A 17831-nucleotide genomic window follows, 5' to 3' on the forward strand; every position below is an offset into this window, starting at 1 on the left:
TTAAAACTATCATTGGGAATGCCTGTCCCCTTAACATTTTGGCTTAATGATTATGGACTTTTCTACTAAAAGTACTGGTAGCCAAGGAGTGGGTCTAAAAATCCCTAGCTAAGAATTTACCCACTTCACTTGACATGGAGAGGGTCTTGTCAGGATATGTTGAGTGCTGAAGATCATGGTTATTACAGCTTAAAAGCTTTTACAGATATTGATCCAGACATTAGAGTGACCCTCCTTGTGTAGATAAAACACTTGAAGGAAGTGTACCAGGAAAAGGCAAACACTGAGACTTCTTCCTTTTTGACAAATATGGAACTCTTTTCCTCCTTCCAGGAAGTACTGCGTTGAGATGAAAGCTATGGAAATCCTAGGATGGGTTTGAACTGGTTGTGTGTAAAGGTTTTGCCTTATACAATATCTGTGGGCATAAGGTGGACATATGGCAGGCTGGCCTAGGGGGATAATTGCAGAAAAGGATGATAGAACTGAGTGTGTTTATAATGCTAAGCTGAGGTAACACAGGCAGAAGTTTCTAGCACAATGTCTGGCACAAAATAAGGAGTAGAATGGTCATTTGGTATTTCTATTTTTATAGTCACATTTATTTATTTTAGTTCAACGTTTACGTTTAGAGTTGCTTTATTGCTTCATTGGGAAGTCTGAATTTAACCTTCTGACTAGTGATCAGTATATCAGAAAAATGATATTTTACTTCATGTAGGTCTTATAACCAGCATTGGCCTGTAAGAGTTCTCTGATTTCAGAAAACAGTGGTGAACATTGGTCTTTGAAAATTCCAGGGGCACCTGGGTGGCTCAGCCTGTTAAGCATCTGACTCTTGACTTCAGCTCTGGTCATGATCTCACAGTTCATGGGTTCGAGCACCACATCGGGCTCTGTGCTTTGAGTGAAGAGATTCTTAGCTTGGGATTCTCTCTCTCCCTCTCTCTCTCTCTGCCTCTCCCCTGATGACACTCACATGCTCTCTCTCTCTCTGTCTTTCAAAATAAATCAATAAACATTAAAAAAGAAAAGAAAATTCCCTTAAGGTTCTATATGAAATGTAATTCTGGATTTCCTTGAGCCTGATTTCTCCATGTTATATGTGGAAAGAAGTTAGCAGTTATAGCAGTTGGTTTTCAAAGGAGCAAATGGAAGAGTACATTCTTTCACAGAAGCTTTATAGGTGGAAGGGGCCTTCAGAATCCTCTGAATGTAAGTGAGGCTTACTGTTCACGTGAAGAAACTGTTTTCTCCAGAGTCACAAAACTAGTTAATGGCAGAGAAGGGATTAGAGGCCAGCTCTTTTGATTTCTGGGCCAATATTCCTTTTCCTCAGTAGAAGATTAGAAACCTCTTATTTCTTGTCTAAGTCTTCTGAATAGCCAGCTGAGGCCATGTAAATTATATGCTGGATAAAACATAGGCTGACTTGAAAGGACACCTTTCCTTACAAGGTGGTGGGAGACAGGTCAGTGGGATTGAGTGTGTTTTTATTGTAGTCTTTCCATGCCCAGTTGCTGACTGTCACAGGCTAGCCCAGAAGGATGGGCAGGATTAAAGGATCTATAGCTAGTCCCTCCCGGGCCATCATATAACCACAGGTGTGGTTTTTCTTTTACTGTAGATCAGCTACCAAGAGACTGCTCTGAGTGGAAACAACATTCCCTTGAGGAGTTAGGGAAGGTGGGGAGGGCAGCTTAAGATTCCATGGAGTAATATGAGAATTCTCTGCAATAGTGGAGTCTGGCAATACTTCTGTCTTTGCCCATCCTTAGTCTGCTCTCAATTCTGAAAATGCTAAGTGAAGGATGCAAAAGAAAGACTATTCCTTACACTTACCCCTCAGTGTATGTTTGTGCCTGTTTGGGAGAAGAGAGAGCGATGCTAGGTTCGTGAAATTCCTACATATTAGTAGAGATTGGAGGGTTTAGCTAGGAGAAAGCGAAGAATACATCAATGGAATAGGGGAAAAGAATAAATAAGAACTAGAGCTAAAAATAATTTCAGGTTGCTAATCATTATAAAGCTGATTAATTTAAAAGAAGTTAAAAGTGCAGATAAGATCCTGGGTAGCTACCGCATCACAGAATCTTTGAGACCACAGTTTCCAGTCAGTAGATGTTACCAGAAGAGTTAATTAGCCCAAACTGTGGCTGCTAGTTCTTTAGCTGTCTTCAACTTGAAGGTTTTTTTTAATAAGTTTTAGAGCTAATTAGGATACACCTGGGACTCATGGCTAAAGCCAATAGAGTTTCCCCTGGGGGAGTTACTTTTTATATACCAAAATTTAAAAAAAGGAAAAATGTCAGATGAAAACATCATCTTTAGATTCAGGAAAAAAAAATGGCATAACCATTTCAACTCAGCAGACCACAAGGCCAAACAAGCTTTGGCTAGAATTGAATGCTGTGTGCTTCTGTTCAGAGAAGAGGATGCTTCCCAGATGTGTCTGGGGGACTACCTGCCTCACTCTTATTTATCATCAGCTCTCACACAGGATGTGGTGTCGCTGGCTGGCAATCTGGAAATGGCCTGTTTATTTTTACAGATCTGTAGAAGAGACTCAATAGTTGTAAAGGATGGAAGAGTGCAAAGCAGCTTGGAACTCACAACAAAGGAAACCGGGACGAAAAAAATTAGATAAAACAACTGTGACCATGGGATCTGCTCCTTGTGCCTGTCGAACAAAGGTGCTAAATGGATTTTCTCATGTCAAAGGAAAGCCAATTCTTCCTCCCAACCCTGCAGCCCATGATTGTAGAACATCCAGACACCATTTTTTTTTTTTTTTTTTTTTTTTAAGTTCAGGGAACCTTGGTATTCTTTTCAACACCAGGACTGGTTGGTTCCTTTATGAGTTTCGTAAAGAAAAGAAACCTCCCCCAGAGCTGCTTAGGCTGGTGATTCTCTGTCTCAACCAGGCCTTTCTGGATAATTTCCCTCATGTTAAAACCCCGCAGCAGACTGGAGAAAGAGGATTCTCCAAATGCTTGGCTGGGATAGTGTTGCTGCTAAGTTCCTGCTTCTCCTGAAGTGTTATCCTGAGTGTAACAACTTTCTGTTCTCTCTCCTGAGAAGAGATATGCCTGAGGTGAGTCTAGTCCCTCCATGGAACCTCTTGTCTGCTGTCTCCAAGATGCAAAAGCTGATTTCCAATTGAATACTCTTGAGTACTTGCTTACTATCAATTAGTACTTTTGTCTAACAGTCAGATACTGAAGAAATGTGGAAGAAGTACTTTATATTTTTCGTATATTCAGGAAATGAACAAATAAGCCCAGTGTACAACACCCCGAGAAACAAAGAATGAAAAACACTGATGGGCGGAAAGAGCTGAGAATTGGGGCTTGTAAGTGACAGAGCTAGAATTAGAACTTGTAGTCACGAAGGACTAGGCAGTGTGAGACGGTGGTGTACTGTTGAAACACTTTGCCTTGTGCAAGCACATTGGGCTCATATATAGTTGACTTTCTCCAAGGGAGAGTTTGGGGAAGCCAGGGTATATTTATCAGCTCTATCTTTTCCTCACTTGCCTTCCTCTCCCCAGAACCAGGGATGTGGTTGCTCCCTGGCTCAAGGAATGCTTGCATATGGGGGACCACCCAGGCTACATGCCCGTGACCACTGCAGAGTCACCACGGCAGCAGAGAATGAGCTGGCTTTGAAGTTCAGGGATGGGAGGACCAGGGCTATTTCTGGTTTGGCATGAGGTAACTCACAATTTGTGTAACCCTGCCCCCAATATCTGCCAAGAGGGGACACTGTACTACATCGACTACATTAAAAAAGAAACAAGGGGTGCCTGGGTGGCTCAGTCGGTTAAGTGTCCGACTTCATCTCAGGTCACGATCTTGCGGTCCGTGAGTTTGAGCCCCGCGTCGGGCTCTGGGCTGATGGCTCAGAGCCTGGAGCCTGCTTCCGATTCTGTGTCTCCCTCTCTCTCTGCCCCTCCCCCGTTCATGCTCTGTCTCTCTCTGTCTCAAAAATAAATAAACAAACAAACAAAAAAAGAAACAAAAACCTGCAAGTCAGAAGAAATAATCAATAGTGTGGGTGTGCAGCAATTTTGCTGTTGGTGGTGGCAGGTGGTGGCAGAGGGTGGGGAGTTCGTCGTTGACTGCATGTTTGTGAACATGAGACCTCTGTACCATCTGAAGGTGAGTGAATTATTTCATAGTCAGATGTCTCAGAAATGCTGGCCAGTCTTCATATGATGCAGCGACGTGAAGCTTTCCACGTTTCCAAAAGTGAGTCATGAAATCTGCCTCAAAGTATAGCTAAACAACAACACCCTGTGGATCTGTAGCAGTTTTAATGGAACTGACAGAGTCAAGTTTCCACCATTTGCTAACTATGTAACTTTGGAAGAGTCCTAACCTCCCTGCCTCAAATCCTTTATCTTTAGCATGGAGCAAATGCTACCTACTTCAGCAGGTTCTTGTGAGGATTACATGACACATTGTGTGTAAAGCCCTAAACATGGTGACTAGGTAATACAACTAATCAAGAAATGCTGATTATTACTTGTTAGGTAGGTGGCTTTATGATTATATTAAGCTTTTTGTGAGAGTGGCTCTTAATATGTGGAAGTCATTGAAAGTCCAGCCAAGCTTGAGACCAACCAAAGGGATATGGTTTGGCTTCATTATCTAAGCTGTGAGCCAAGCCGTCAAAAAGGATTGAACACATGTTAGGAGAAAAAATATATTAAGTGATGAGGTGGGTGTGACTGAGACCATAAAGAATCAATGCCACAATATTATTATTGGTTTGGCTCTTCATCATCTATAAACATTGAGCCTGGTTTGAGTGGTTCAGTTTCAGACTCATTGACAGTTTCTTCGTTTTACTTTTAAAATATTGGGCATATTAGGGAAAAGATTTACACATTTTTGTACTCTCTTTTAAAGTGTCACTATGCCCGGCTAATACATACTTCATATATCCTTGTCTTGTATTTTGTAAAGCATCTCCAGGTTTTTGATCTAATAAACATTGTGTTTTTCAAATCAAATTCAGTTTGAGATTGAATTAGATGGCAAATAATGAAGTGGCTTTATCACATTGTACCAGGAACTTAGAGATTGGAAGCTTTGCCTGTATTCGTCTTTGTATTCCCAAGATCTGTGCTCCCTGAGATTAGTGGTGACCATGAGCAAAACCGTCCTCTATACTCATTTGGGTTCTTTGGGAAACACAATATTTCCATGAAAGAAATCCCAAAACATTCCTTTGGGAAGAAGCGTTGTGTTTGTGTTGCTTAGAACTTGAACCTCTTCTAGGGCTATGCCTGTCTTCTTTGGGTCAATAAGTCAGAAGCCAGTTAGGAAAAAAGAGAGGTAACAATGATCGAGACCTTGTAGAAAACTGAAACAGTGTCTCTGATCAATAATGCAATCTACCAAGGTGGAGAGGGGAAAAAAAATGAAGGCCTGGTATCACACGGAGACATTTTTTGGGGGGAAAAAAAAAGATAAATGAAGGCACCTGGGTGCCTTCAGTTAAGCATCCAACTTTGGCTTAGGTCAGGACCTCCTGGTTGGTGGGTTTGAGCCTTGTGTCGGGCTCTGTGCTGACAGCTTGGAGCCTGGAGCCTGCTTCAGATTCTGTGTCTCCCTCTCTGTCTTCCCCTGCCCTGCTCACGCTTTGTCTCTTTCTCTCAAAAATAAAGAAACATTAAAAAAAAAAGATAGGGGAATCTGGGTGGCTCAGTCAGTTGTGCGTCTGACTTCGGCATAGGTCATGATCTCACAGTTTGTGGGTTCAAGCCCCGCATCAGGCTCTGTGCTGACAGCTTGGAGCCTGGAGCTTGCTTCAGAGTCTGTGTCTCCCTCTCTCTCTGCTCTCCCCTGCTCTCATTCTGTCTCTCTCTCAAAAATAAAACATTAAAAATTTTTTTTAAAGATAAATGAATGTTTCCCTAGAATATGTATCATTTTAAATATTTTCAGTCAAATTTCTCTAGTTTTTGCCATGTATCCTTTGCTATCCAGAGGGCATATGCCTTGTTTCTGTGAATAGATTTTTGTGAGGGCAGCATCTGTTTATATTTGTGTTTGTTTAGTGCCTAAGTTCAGTGCCTGGTATTTACTGAACTTTGCAATAACTTACTGAATAAGAGACTTTTGACCAATTGCAAGTAAGTACTCTCCGAATTATCATGGGAGTTTGTTCCTCCCATCCCCTCAGTTCTTGAATTCTGAACAGACTAAGACAACTTAGGTGTCCACAATTCTTTGTTTCCTCTGTTCAAACCTTCCCAACATGCTTTAACACCATCCTTTACAAATGTAAAGTTTTTCTAACCATCTTTTTCCTTTCGTAAGATTTATAATTTTCTTCAAATCTTTTGTTTTTATTTTTAGAGGTGATTTTAACATATCAGATAACTTGGAAGTGTCAGGCCAACTCATTCGTCTTGTTTCAGTTTAGAAAAATGCTAGCACCAAGTTCTCTTGCTGCCAAAGCATAGATTTCATGCTGTTCGTAGTCTTTCCTACCAAGGGGACAATATGCAGGCAATTGCCAGCACTCCTTTGGGACTCCTGACAAAGGAATTTTATTATGCCCACTTTCAGTTGGATGCAGTGAAACCCTTGCCAGGGGCATGGCAGTGGCTACTGCTCATGTCCCAGAATTGCTGTGTGGTCAGGTCAGGGCTTTTCTCTTAATACTTGCTGGGTCAGACTTTCTTGTGGGTTTGTGTGTGGGAGGCAAGGCAGACACTGTGTCAAGGACAGGCCCTCTGCCTCTTGTGTAGGGAAATTACTGCCACATGAAAGTAGGGCAGGAAGCCAGGACTGTCCCGAAGCCTTGGCTTTCAGATATTTTGCGTCCTCTCCGGTGAACAAGAGCATTTGTACTGGGGCTAGAGAATTGTGTTCCTGGAACATGAGCTCCCTACTGCCATCCTCTCCCAAGTTGAAAGTCAGGCATCTTTGGATGCCACATTAAGTCATGTATTGTGACCAGACTGCCTGAGGGAATTCAGCCATCGAAAAGGTTGCCTATCTTAGCTCTGTATATAAAGTTACCCATCTAAGTTAGGAGTAAATGTTTCCATCAAATCTAATTGTCCCTTCCTGGGCACACAGAATCTTTTTAGCAAGAACTATAACCAACACTACTAATTCAGTGTGAATTGTATATAAGTTCCTATTTGAACTGAAAAGAACCCAGAAGCGGCTATTAGTGTCCTTCAGGGGATGGTAAAAGTATAGATTCACGTCAAAAATACACCATGTGGGGCTCCTGGGTGGCTCAGTTGGTTAAGCATCTGACTTCAGCTCAGGTCATGATCTCATGGTCGGTGAGTTCGAGCCCGGCATTGGGCTCTGTGCTGGCAGCTCAGAGTCTGGAGCCTGCTTCAGATTCTGTGTGTCCCTCTCTCTCTCTCTTTCTCTACCCCTCCCCCACTCACACGCTGTCTCTTTCTCTCAAAAATGAATAAATGTTTAAAAAAATTAAAAAAAAATTACACCATGCATGTTGTAAAGACTGACCAGATCAAAGATCTTTGATTCCACTTTCAAAGGAGTAGCCGTGTGAAATATAGGCTTAATACCTGAAAGTTGATTAAATACAGAGATAATGGTGTATAATAATTATAGCTACGTATTATGTAATACAGACTAACTAGTTAATAAACTCAGAAGTTTAATTGGATCAAACTATTTATATATGAAAATAATCACCCCCTGGTTGAAAATTATAACTTTTATTTGGGGAATCGAAGAGTCATCTGATGAGAGTGAAAACTATCTCTTCAGGAAGGAACTCAGGCAGTTCTCATCATCCTTGTGACCAATACTTTCATCCGTAGGTGCTTTGATTTTAAAAAGATAAGGGAGCAATGATAATCAGATAGACTCTGCATTACTAGAAGAACCTCGAAATTAAGAGGGTGCTATGTAGAGGATTTCTGCTGCTAGTAGAGAATAATTTCCTCTGCCTTTGCATTATTCATCTCATGTAAATTTTGTTAAAGTTCATCACTGTGATTATTATTTCATTTATCACATTTTATATGTTTAGAGCACAATTTCCACAGTAGGATCTTTTTTTCTTTCCAGACTAACATAAATATATGTATTCTTAATGGAAAAAGGAACCTTTTTAGAAGAACGTGCCTGACACATATCACCTGAGCTCATTGCATTCAGAACTTACTGCAGCATGACCATCCTCTATCATGAAGTCTAGAAGTGGGCTTTTTAGGCCATGCACCATGTACTTATGCACCTGCAACAGATGATTTAATATGCTCACAACTACCCTGTGAGATGGGAACAATAATCCTCAGTTTGATGACTGAGATTCTTGGGTTCATTGACTTCCTCAGATTTACACAACTACTAGAATGGGAGAGCCAGGACTCCAAACCAGGGTTCTCTGATGGTAGAATCCATATTATTTTTACAGTCACATTCAGTGCAAGGGAATTCAGCCTCCTGGTAAGAAATCCTGGGTTTTGAAGGGTCCAAAATGAAGATATACCTAGTTGGAATGACTCTGACAGTGTCCTGAAACTGCTCTGTGAGTCCTCTTGGAACTGTCCTGACTGGGTGAGTTTTGTAGATTCATTTAACTTCAGCATTGGGAAGAGGCTGAAAGATCATCCAGCCTAACTCCCAAGAGGCTGCCTGTGCTGGACACTGTCTAAGTTCTCTTGAGGCAATCAGTTCATTCTTTGTTGGGAAAGCACAACGCATTAGAAGTTCTTTATATTCAGCCAGAATAAGCTACAGAATAAGCCTGATCCATTTTCGGCATAATAGTCCTAAAGATATTTGAAGGGAATTCCAGATTCCCTCTATTTTTTTCTGAGCTCAGTCCCAATGCTTTCAACTGCACTCTGTAGGATATGATTGTATTTTTTTTGACCCTGTATTCTGTTCCCTGAGTGCTGTGCAGTCTTATAAGGTAGCATTAAGATCTAAGCACAAAGCATCCAGGATGGATGTAACCAGTGCACACTGGAATAGGACCATCACATAGGGAATTTCACATTTGGAAACCACACAAAGTGTTGTGATTTAATTCTAGCTGAGCTTCCTTCAAATTAACCCCTCACCCCAAAAGATGAAGGTCTCAGTCTGCCTCCAAACTCAAGAATCCTGAAATCTTGCTATAGCTACAGGAAAGAACCCTTAGGGAAGAGAGTCAAAGAGCACATTTGTTTCTAGCAAAACAGGCAAGGAGATGGAGAGGCAGGTTTTAGCATAGTAGGTACTTGTCACATACTCTGATGCTCTAAACTTGTCTTTGAGTCTTAATGGGGATAAGGTGTGGAGTGACCTGTCAGAAGTAAATGAATAGAAACTGTATTTTCTCAAATGTTTAAGGGATATTAAGAGACAGAAGTCACTGCTTCTTCAGACTGACTCTGATTCCGATGTAAGGGTCAGTGATTTTGTTCATCTGTTAGTTCTTGCAGTACCCTGGGACATAATTCATTATGGCCAGAATGGATTTGCTGTACATAGGAGTCATACTTCTAACCTGCCATGTCCATAGGTATGTGAGGATCTAGGATGAAGCTGAGAGAATTCTATCCTGCTGGTTCATACTCAGAAGGTGGGAATATATTTTTTTGTATCTTTTGGAGCATATGTATGGGTATTATTGGCACACAATGAATTTTCTATTCCTTTTGTGAAATGTAAGATGACAGAATAATTTCCAAAAGGGTAAATTGAATACATGGATAGTATATTATGTTCCATTTCAATTAGTAGAATAGGTATAAAATTTGTATGAAAATATAATCAGATATTTATTTGTTGCAATGAGTTTTGATACTCCTAATAGACAGCTGGAGGGTATTCAGTACTCTGTGGATCAGATTGGAATTAGTGACCTAAGTTGTAAAACCCCCTGTTTCATGTTCATCAAGAATATCATTGTATTTAAATTTCTGGTACATTAAAAGGTAAAACAAATCATATTTTTATTTTAAAGGATTGTTTTGATCTTTTATAATATAATAGCATGCATCTTTCAACAATTTAAGAATAAATGGAAGAAAAAGTCTTAAAAGTAAAGTCCTTTAAGACATCTGAATTTGAGATGTAAACATTTTCACACCTCCGTGTGTGTGTGTGTGTGTGTGTGTGTGTGTGTGTGTATAAACTTTATCTCTTCAAAGCTGTGTTTAGAGATGAGGTAGGAAGGCATACACGCACCTGTTTTGCACTGACGAATTTCAAGAGGCATTTTATATGGGGGTGAAATAATTGGGCCCATTAAAAAATTGGTATATTTTTATCCTGAAAAAAGCCCTGCAATGTTTCTGTATGTGGGCTTGCCAAAAGTGCCCATATTTCCCACCTCCTTAACATAAATCTAACTCATATATTCTGTGCCCAAGCACCCATGCACAGAAAGATTCTGAAAGGGAAAATTCTTGAAAGACACAGAACAAAGAAAGAGAAGAAGAGTCCTTTAACTGTAAAGCTGTAATTTATTAAGTGTCTTTAGAATCCATGTAAGGGGCCTTTCTCTTTTTGTTCTTCTCTTGTAGGTCTCTAAGCCCACTGATGACAGGAAAATCTTCAGTGGTTCCAGAGACAAGCTGCTGGAAATCCTGCACATTTATCTTCTAGAAGGAAGTGAGCTGAGTAGGATAGTGGTACCTTCAGAAGGTACCTACCCCAAAACTTGAAAGAACTCCAAAGTAAACCATGTCCATTTCTGGGACCCTAAAGTGGCTCATGAAAGTCAGGGTCCACTTGCTTAAGGTTAGGTGATTTCAAGCCTTGAGATTTTAAGGGGAGAGTGAAGGTGGGAAAGGGGATGGTGAATAGATTGTGAGAACTTATCAAATAATAGGACGTCTCTTTAATTCCAAGCATCATGTTCTAGTTCACATTGTATCTTTCAATTAAAAAAAGGAAAAGGAAATGTGTCTTTTTTAAAACAGATATTTTACTCTATTAGTATTCAGTACATAATATATGAGTGCACATTCATCATTCATTAGATCTAGGTAGATCACAACCTAATTTACAAATTCAAAAGCATAAGTCGGATCAACTCAATTGCTCAAGGCCATATATTCGTAAGCCAGGAGTATGCACTGAATATTTCCTGTCCTTGGACTGCTGTACTGGGCAATGCTGCTTTTCTATAAGAATTTGTTCATATGTTGAATTTAACACAGTTTTGCTTAGCAGTTTATAACACTTCACCTATGTGCACTTGTGTAATATAAAGTATAAAATTAAGTCAATGATCTACAAAATTCAGAGCAAAGTAATCTAAATCATGTGGATCTTCCTAGAGATTCTGATTTCTTTTTTTTTAATTACACAATTTTTTAAATGTTTACTTATTTTTGAGAGAGAGAGAGGGGGTGGGAGGGGCAGAAAGAGAGGGAGACACAGGATCCGAAGCAAGCTCTAGGTTCTGAGCTGTCAGAAAAGTGCCTGACATGGGGCTCGAACTCAGAACTGTGAACTATGACTTGAACTGAAGTCGGACACTTAACCACACAGCAGCCCCAATTTCTTTTTAACCTGAAAAAATAGGTAATTACTCGATAGCCTTAGCTCTAAGATATATCTGACAGGCTATTTTTATTTGTTTGGTTTTCAGAAATCATATCCATGCGTTCTGCCCTCTGTAGTTTTTAGCAAAATGAATCAAAGCCACTCTGTACCCAAAGATAACACCAGTGTTGTCTTTTTTTTCCTCCTAAACATTGCAGTGCTTTACTTAAAGTGCTATGCAGTAAATTTACAGGGAAAGAAAAATTTTATTAAATTATAACTGAGAGGAGCTGATTTTTTTACATAGCAAACAAAAAATTCCTTCATGAAAGGCTATAAAACCCATATTATTTACCAGAGAGACCTTTCCTGTCTCCCAGGTAAACACTTACAGTGTGTAGACTTGTGTAAATACATATTTAGGAGTGGCTAAATATGGCGAGGTATTTTTAAAGGTGTATTTACAAAGCTGAATACATATATTGGCATTTCGGTATGTGGAAGTCGTGTATGCTGTTCTGCCGTCTATTCAAAATTCTAGCAGGACTCTGGTAGATACACCTTGGATAATGGGACTGAGTTTCAAAACATTCATCTTTAATCACAATTACTAAGGACAGGTCCTTAAATCATTTCAAAAGGGTGAAAATTTTCAACTAATGGAATTCGGGTCCTTCTTGCCAGTTTGACTTGAGAAAAATTGTTCCAGAAATGTGGCATCATTAGCGGAAGCAGATCTCCTTTCTGAACATCTTTGTGCATAAAATAACTGCCATTTCACATTCGGTTTAGAATGTTACCAAATAGTCAAAGATACAGTTCATTTGATGGATGGGTCAGCCAGGAAATTTTAGTTAAGAGGGGAAATATCATCAAGATATTTTTAAAATACTTTAAAACACATGAAAATGTAAGTGATAAACGCTGTCTGTTGCTAATTCAATAGCAGGAAGCTTCCTATGATAATGTAGTGAAGCTCTGTCCAGAGGATTCCCAGTGTCTACGTTCCTTTTTTACTTCTTGGGAAATGTGTCTGTGAGGAAAAGAATGCGATCGTAACAGAGGTTGTAGACGCATGAAAGAGCACTACGACCTCAGCTTCTGTTGTCTGCTGCGCCTCAGATTGAATGAGGATCCCATTTGTGTAAAAGCCTGTTTTAAGATAGACAAGTTGAGAGTCTAAATAGCTCTAGAGCTTGGACTATCTCAGGAGCCTTTGGCTAAGAAGTCTAAACAATGCTGCTATTTCATTTTTAATGCAGCTTTTTCTAAATGCTCTCAATATCCTCCAGTGGAGTAATTGAAAATCTTATTATGAGAAACCATGTGGGGACAAAGATTATTCAATCAGTGAAATGATTTCTCCAGTAAATTTGAACTGGGCTGAGTTTTTTAACTTTACAAAAATATACATCATATGTACAGGTCTTTCCCTAGGTCCTAGCACCCCAGATTTGGGTTAAACCTGCTGGGTTCTAGAACTTTAAATTAAAACAAACAAATAAATATGTAAATAAGTAAAGTTTATTTAAAAATATTCTGCCAGTGCTATAAGGCCTCTGGAATGTAGAAACTTCTCATATATGTGCTGACACAATTTTAGCTTTAACTGTGAATGGTTGCACTCTCTACATATTACTTGTACCAGTATTTTAGACTTGCAAAAAACAAGCTTTTCTGGCAAGAGACAATCCTTGTTTCAGATTTTTTTTTTAAATATACGAGCAGGCACAAACACCTTCACATTACGATTTTTATTAGTGTTATCCCATCTTTAATTTTATTCTATGGCTAAGTATCTCATTTCCAAGTAAACTTCCATTAGGAACAGAAATTGCTGACACCACATCTACTGACAGAAATGCCACAACATAAATTATGCCAAGAAAATGCCGCTTTGGGTGGGGGGCATGGTAGGGGGAACTTAGTCAGATAAAAAGCCACTGTGCTACTGCCCAGCCTGCAACTCTGTCCCGCTGACCACTGATAAAATTTATCACAGGGCCACATACGGGAAGGCAGCTTAAAGAGTCGTCGTCTGTGGTAAAACGTGTAACAGCAAAACAGCTAATGGAGCATTATTACTTTATTGGAAAGCAATATCTCTGGAGGCTTCACTTTTCTAGCTTTAGCAAGTGTATGAATTGTTCTATATGCAGAAGAGCTGATATGAAGGAAAAAATGGGTTATCAGAACTCTGAATGATGGCAATGGGCATTTCCAGGGCTCACCAGTTCACCACTCTGCCCAGTACACTTAAGGAGCAAAAGGGTAAATGAGTCCCAACAAAGTTAAAAACCAATCTGAATTTTCACTCTTAAAAGAATGCTGATCTATAATGCTAATGGTTTCTTTGTGAAGAAGCAGTCTTGTGTCTTGTAAATTCCTGGCTAATTGTTGTCAAAATTCAGTCCTGGCCTTAGTAGAAATGTAGTAAGTAGAAAGTAGAAATATCCAGATTCCACTAGTAAAAGGAATCTCATTCACCAAGATATTTAAAAACTTTGTCATTGGATGGGGCTTATTTTGGGGGGTTGGAAAGAAAGAGCTTGGCATCTTTACAGTAACAATTGAACGACCAGAAGGGTTACTAATAAAAATGATTAGGTGGTGTGGTGCTTTAAATGACAGGGAAGAGGGCATTTCAAAGAGGTGAAGGAGACTAATTGTTATCACTTGCTGCTCGAATGAGGGAGAGTGACGTCACCAAGATGGCGACCGAGGTTGTTCTTGACTTCTCCTCTCCTCGCGAGAGGAACAAGTCACAAGTATTTAGGAACGAGACATCGCTAGAACTTGGGAGTGAGGCCGAAGCTCCCCCGGCCCTGCACCACAGAGACCCAGACAGACTCCGTTAGAAAGGTAAGAGAAGCGGCTACAATGACTGCATTGCCTCTCCCCGAGATTGGTGCGGCACCACACTGAGAGGTCTCACCTGAGCCTCCACTAGGAAAATGATTGGCGTACCAGAGGATTTATTGCTCTTATTTGCTACCCATGAGCTATGTTTTAAAACTTACGTAATTGCACATGCAAAACGCCACTATACTTTGCCCCTCCTACACAACATGTGTCTCCACCTCTGAGCTTTTGTCCATTCCTACATGTTTTTTGAAGAAGTCAGGGATTTCGGATGGACTGCCTTCAGTTAAGGTAAGAGAAACCACGTTGCCACCTGATGGGGTCACGCTTTGCTAAATTTGATCATAACTGCAAAGCACGTTGGTAAGAGAGCAAAGTTTTCCTCTTTTACTGTCAACCTCAAGCAAAGAACCTCACATCATCACATCAATCTTTTTTTTTTTTCCTTTTTGTCAGTTGTTAATGCCATGTTTATATAACCCCTTTTGGTAGCTGCTTGTGTACCTAGCCCCTACAGTTTCTTGGGTTAATATTTCATGTTTACTACGTGAAGTTTAAAGTAGTACTTTATTTTTCCTAAATGCATCTCATTCAAGCTGTAAGGGAAATTATTTTAATATCTAAATCACCAGGATTTGGTGATAATAAATGTTACTGTTTATCAAATTCCATATATATATATATATATATATATATATATATGCACACCAGGCACTGTTTAGGAGCCTTCTTTTTTTTTAAATTTTCTTTTTAACGTTTATTTGTTATTGAGAGACAGAGAGTGAGCAGGGGAGGGGCAGAGAGAGAGGGAGACACAGAATCCCAAGCAGGCTCCAGGCTCTGAGCTGTCAGCACAGAGCCCGACATGGGGCTTGAACTCACAAACTGCGAGATGGTGACCTGATCTGAAGTTGGTCGCTTAACCAACTGAGCCACTCAGGTGCCCCAAGGAGTAATTCTATGTATTAACTCATTTAGTCCTCAAAAAACCCTAGGAAGTTATTATTTTCTTCATTTTAGGAGATTGGATTTTGAGGTTTAGAGAAGTTGGTACTTTATCCCAGGCCACGTAGCTGGTAGACTTCATTCATTGGAATATAATAATTTGGGTTTTATGTGTAGATGACTTTTTTTTCAAGGTAAGATTGCAAACTATGGACAGCATAAAGCAGGTAGTTTTACTTTGTCTTTCATGGGCACAATGAATAGCATTAGAGTGTGTGGAGGTATGGGCTATATGTTGCCTTTTACTATTAACAGAGGGACATTCAGAAAGTCCCTTAACCTCTTTGGGCCTCAAGTATTTTAGGAAGGAAAAATAATCCCTTTGCAGTGTGAAGACAGAGGGATGGATCAATTGGTCTCTGTAGCTTTTTTTCTGGGTTTTAAGATGCTGCTGACAAATGACAAAGAATAATAGAGCTGTCAGGATACAGAGCCAAGCCACCCAGAATCTACCTGTCTCTGACATTGGTCTTGCTACTATAGTCAACAATATAATGTTGAAATAACAGGTGCTTTATATAAATCGACAAAGCGACCTAGAAGAAAAGGGAAATAGGTAATGAACCTGCAAAGAACACTCATTATGATGGCACCAGCATCAGCTGACTCTGTGGTCTTAGTCAATGTGCTCACCAAGTGCCTTTGAGAGTCTCTGTTTAGAAAATGGAAGAAGAAATTGATGATGGAACATTTAACTTCTGTGAGCCAAAATGGATCATTAATTGTCTTTAATGAGTGAGGAATGTAGACTTCAGGGTACCTGATTTCTAGTTGCATGTATCATTTCTGGAAAAAAAAAAGTCTTCATTCATGCCAACTTTTATTGCAAAAACTAAAGCTAATTTAGGATATTGAAGAAAGGTCCTGATAGATAAGTTTGATGGTTATGACTGAGAAAGCACCAAGGAGATGACTCCCTCACGAAGGGAAGAGGCAATTGAGACTAGGAGGCAGGAAAACTAGATTGCAATTCCTCATTTATCAAGAATGAACATGTAAACGTTTTTTTTTTTTTTTTTTTCCAATTCTCCTGTTTATGGTGTTCTTTTCTATTCCTTGGTCCTGAGACTCGGGACTTCAGTCTTTTATCAGCCAGAAAAGAAAGGGATTTGGGAATAGACTGGAAACAAGTTTAGTGAGGATTTCTGATTATAGAATGAAAATGGTATAGGAGGTCATTTCTATTTGGTCCTAGTAATAACCCATGAAATAAAGGAAGGGCAGTACAAGTAGGTTTTCCCTGTATTGTGGGTAGTAAGAGTTCATATAAGGCAGATATCCATTGGGTCATTATGCTTGAATCTAATGGTAATTGTTTGAATTGAAGGATTTGTGTACAGATATCACTAGATCCCATAACCACAGTGACATTTATAGATATTTTACATTCAAGAGAGGACAGATTAGGAAAAATAAGAAGGAGGGGAGAAGTGGTTAAAAACAATGAATAACACACAAAAAACACAGTAGTAGAAAAATAGAAATTACCGAGGTGTTTCCTACTTATTACGTTCACAATTTCCTATTATTTCATGGCTTTCTTTCTTTAGACTAAACCTTGTGAGTATCCCATTTACACTACATTCTGGAAATAGAAAGGAGGAAAGCCTCCTTCTCTCCCAACCTGCCTCCCACACTTTTAATATTCTGTGAATTTGACCCATTTATCACCTGGAAGGTATGGTTTCTTATTGGGAAACTTAAAGGATCTTATGTAAGCAAACTGCAGTCAGCACAAGGGAGCCCTCACATCATCTGTCTCACTCTTCCTTTAATTTGGGAAAGATAACCTTTGAAAATCAGGTGTCTAATGCTAAAATAAGGTCTGTGACCAAGCATAAGGCTACAACTCCTAAGGTGTCTCTTGTCAGTGGAGGACGGCACTGTAACCTCTTTCTGAGGTGACAGGATAGACTTCATGTTTAGTAGAACGGTGAGGTTTGGAGGAGTGCCTCAGGAATCTCAGGGTTGTCCTAGGGACAATGTAACCTCATTTTGACATGGCCAATGTATCATATTAGAATATTGGAAACCAACTTATTTTCTTCCAAAATTTTGGCCCGTGTAAGTATTATTATGCCTTTTGCGGTTCAAAACAAATCATTGTCTTTCCCAATTTCATGTTAGTTGTGTTCAGCATCCCTTAAATTCTTCATATGGGGAGGGGGTAATAGAGTGTCTTTGGTTAGTCAACCTGGCAATAAAGTTCATGGGACTGTCACTGGGAAATTCAATTATGGAAAATAGGCAGTTGTGGCCAAAAAAAAAAAAAAAATCTTGAGGCAACTGTACACATTATTGGTTTTCTTTTCTGGATATGAATTTTTTTTTTAATGAAGAGACAGAAAACAGACTACCAATTGAATATGGTAATTGAATGGTGGTTTCCTAAACTTTCCAAAAACTGCTGGCCTATCATAATTTTAACAATTTCACGTAGGTTTTTTTTTTTCACTTTTTAAAAAATTTTTT

General features: G+C 39.5%; 1 long non-coding RNA gene across 1 annotated transcript in view; it reads left to right on the forward strand.

Annotated features, from left to right (window-relative positions):
- The first annotated feature begins 958 nt into the window (after window positions 1-958).
- LOC111561691 overlaps window positions 959-17831 on the forward strand; it is a 233008-nt gene continuing 216135 nt past the window's right edge. Inside the window, exons 1-3 of the long non-coding RNA XR_002744360.2 lie at window positions 959-3094; window positions 9431-9579; window positions 10526-14354. This is a non-coding gene — a long non-coding RNA (uncharacterized LOC111561691). The remainder of the gene's footprint in view (window positions 3095-9430; window positions 9580-10525; window positions 14355-17831) is intronic.

The sequence above is a fragment of the Felis catus genome, chromosome A1 (genome assembly GCF_018350175.1).
Source record: "Felis catus isolate Fca126 chromosome A1, F.catus_Fca126_mat1.0, whole genome shotgun sequence".
Taxonomy (NCBI): Eukaryota; Metazoa; Chordata; class Mammalia; order Carnivora; family Felidae; genus Felis; species Felis catus.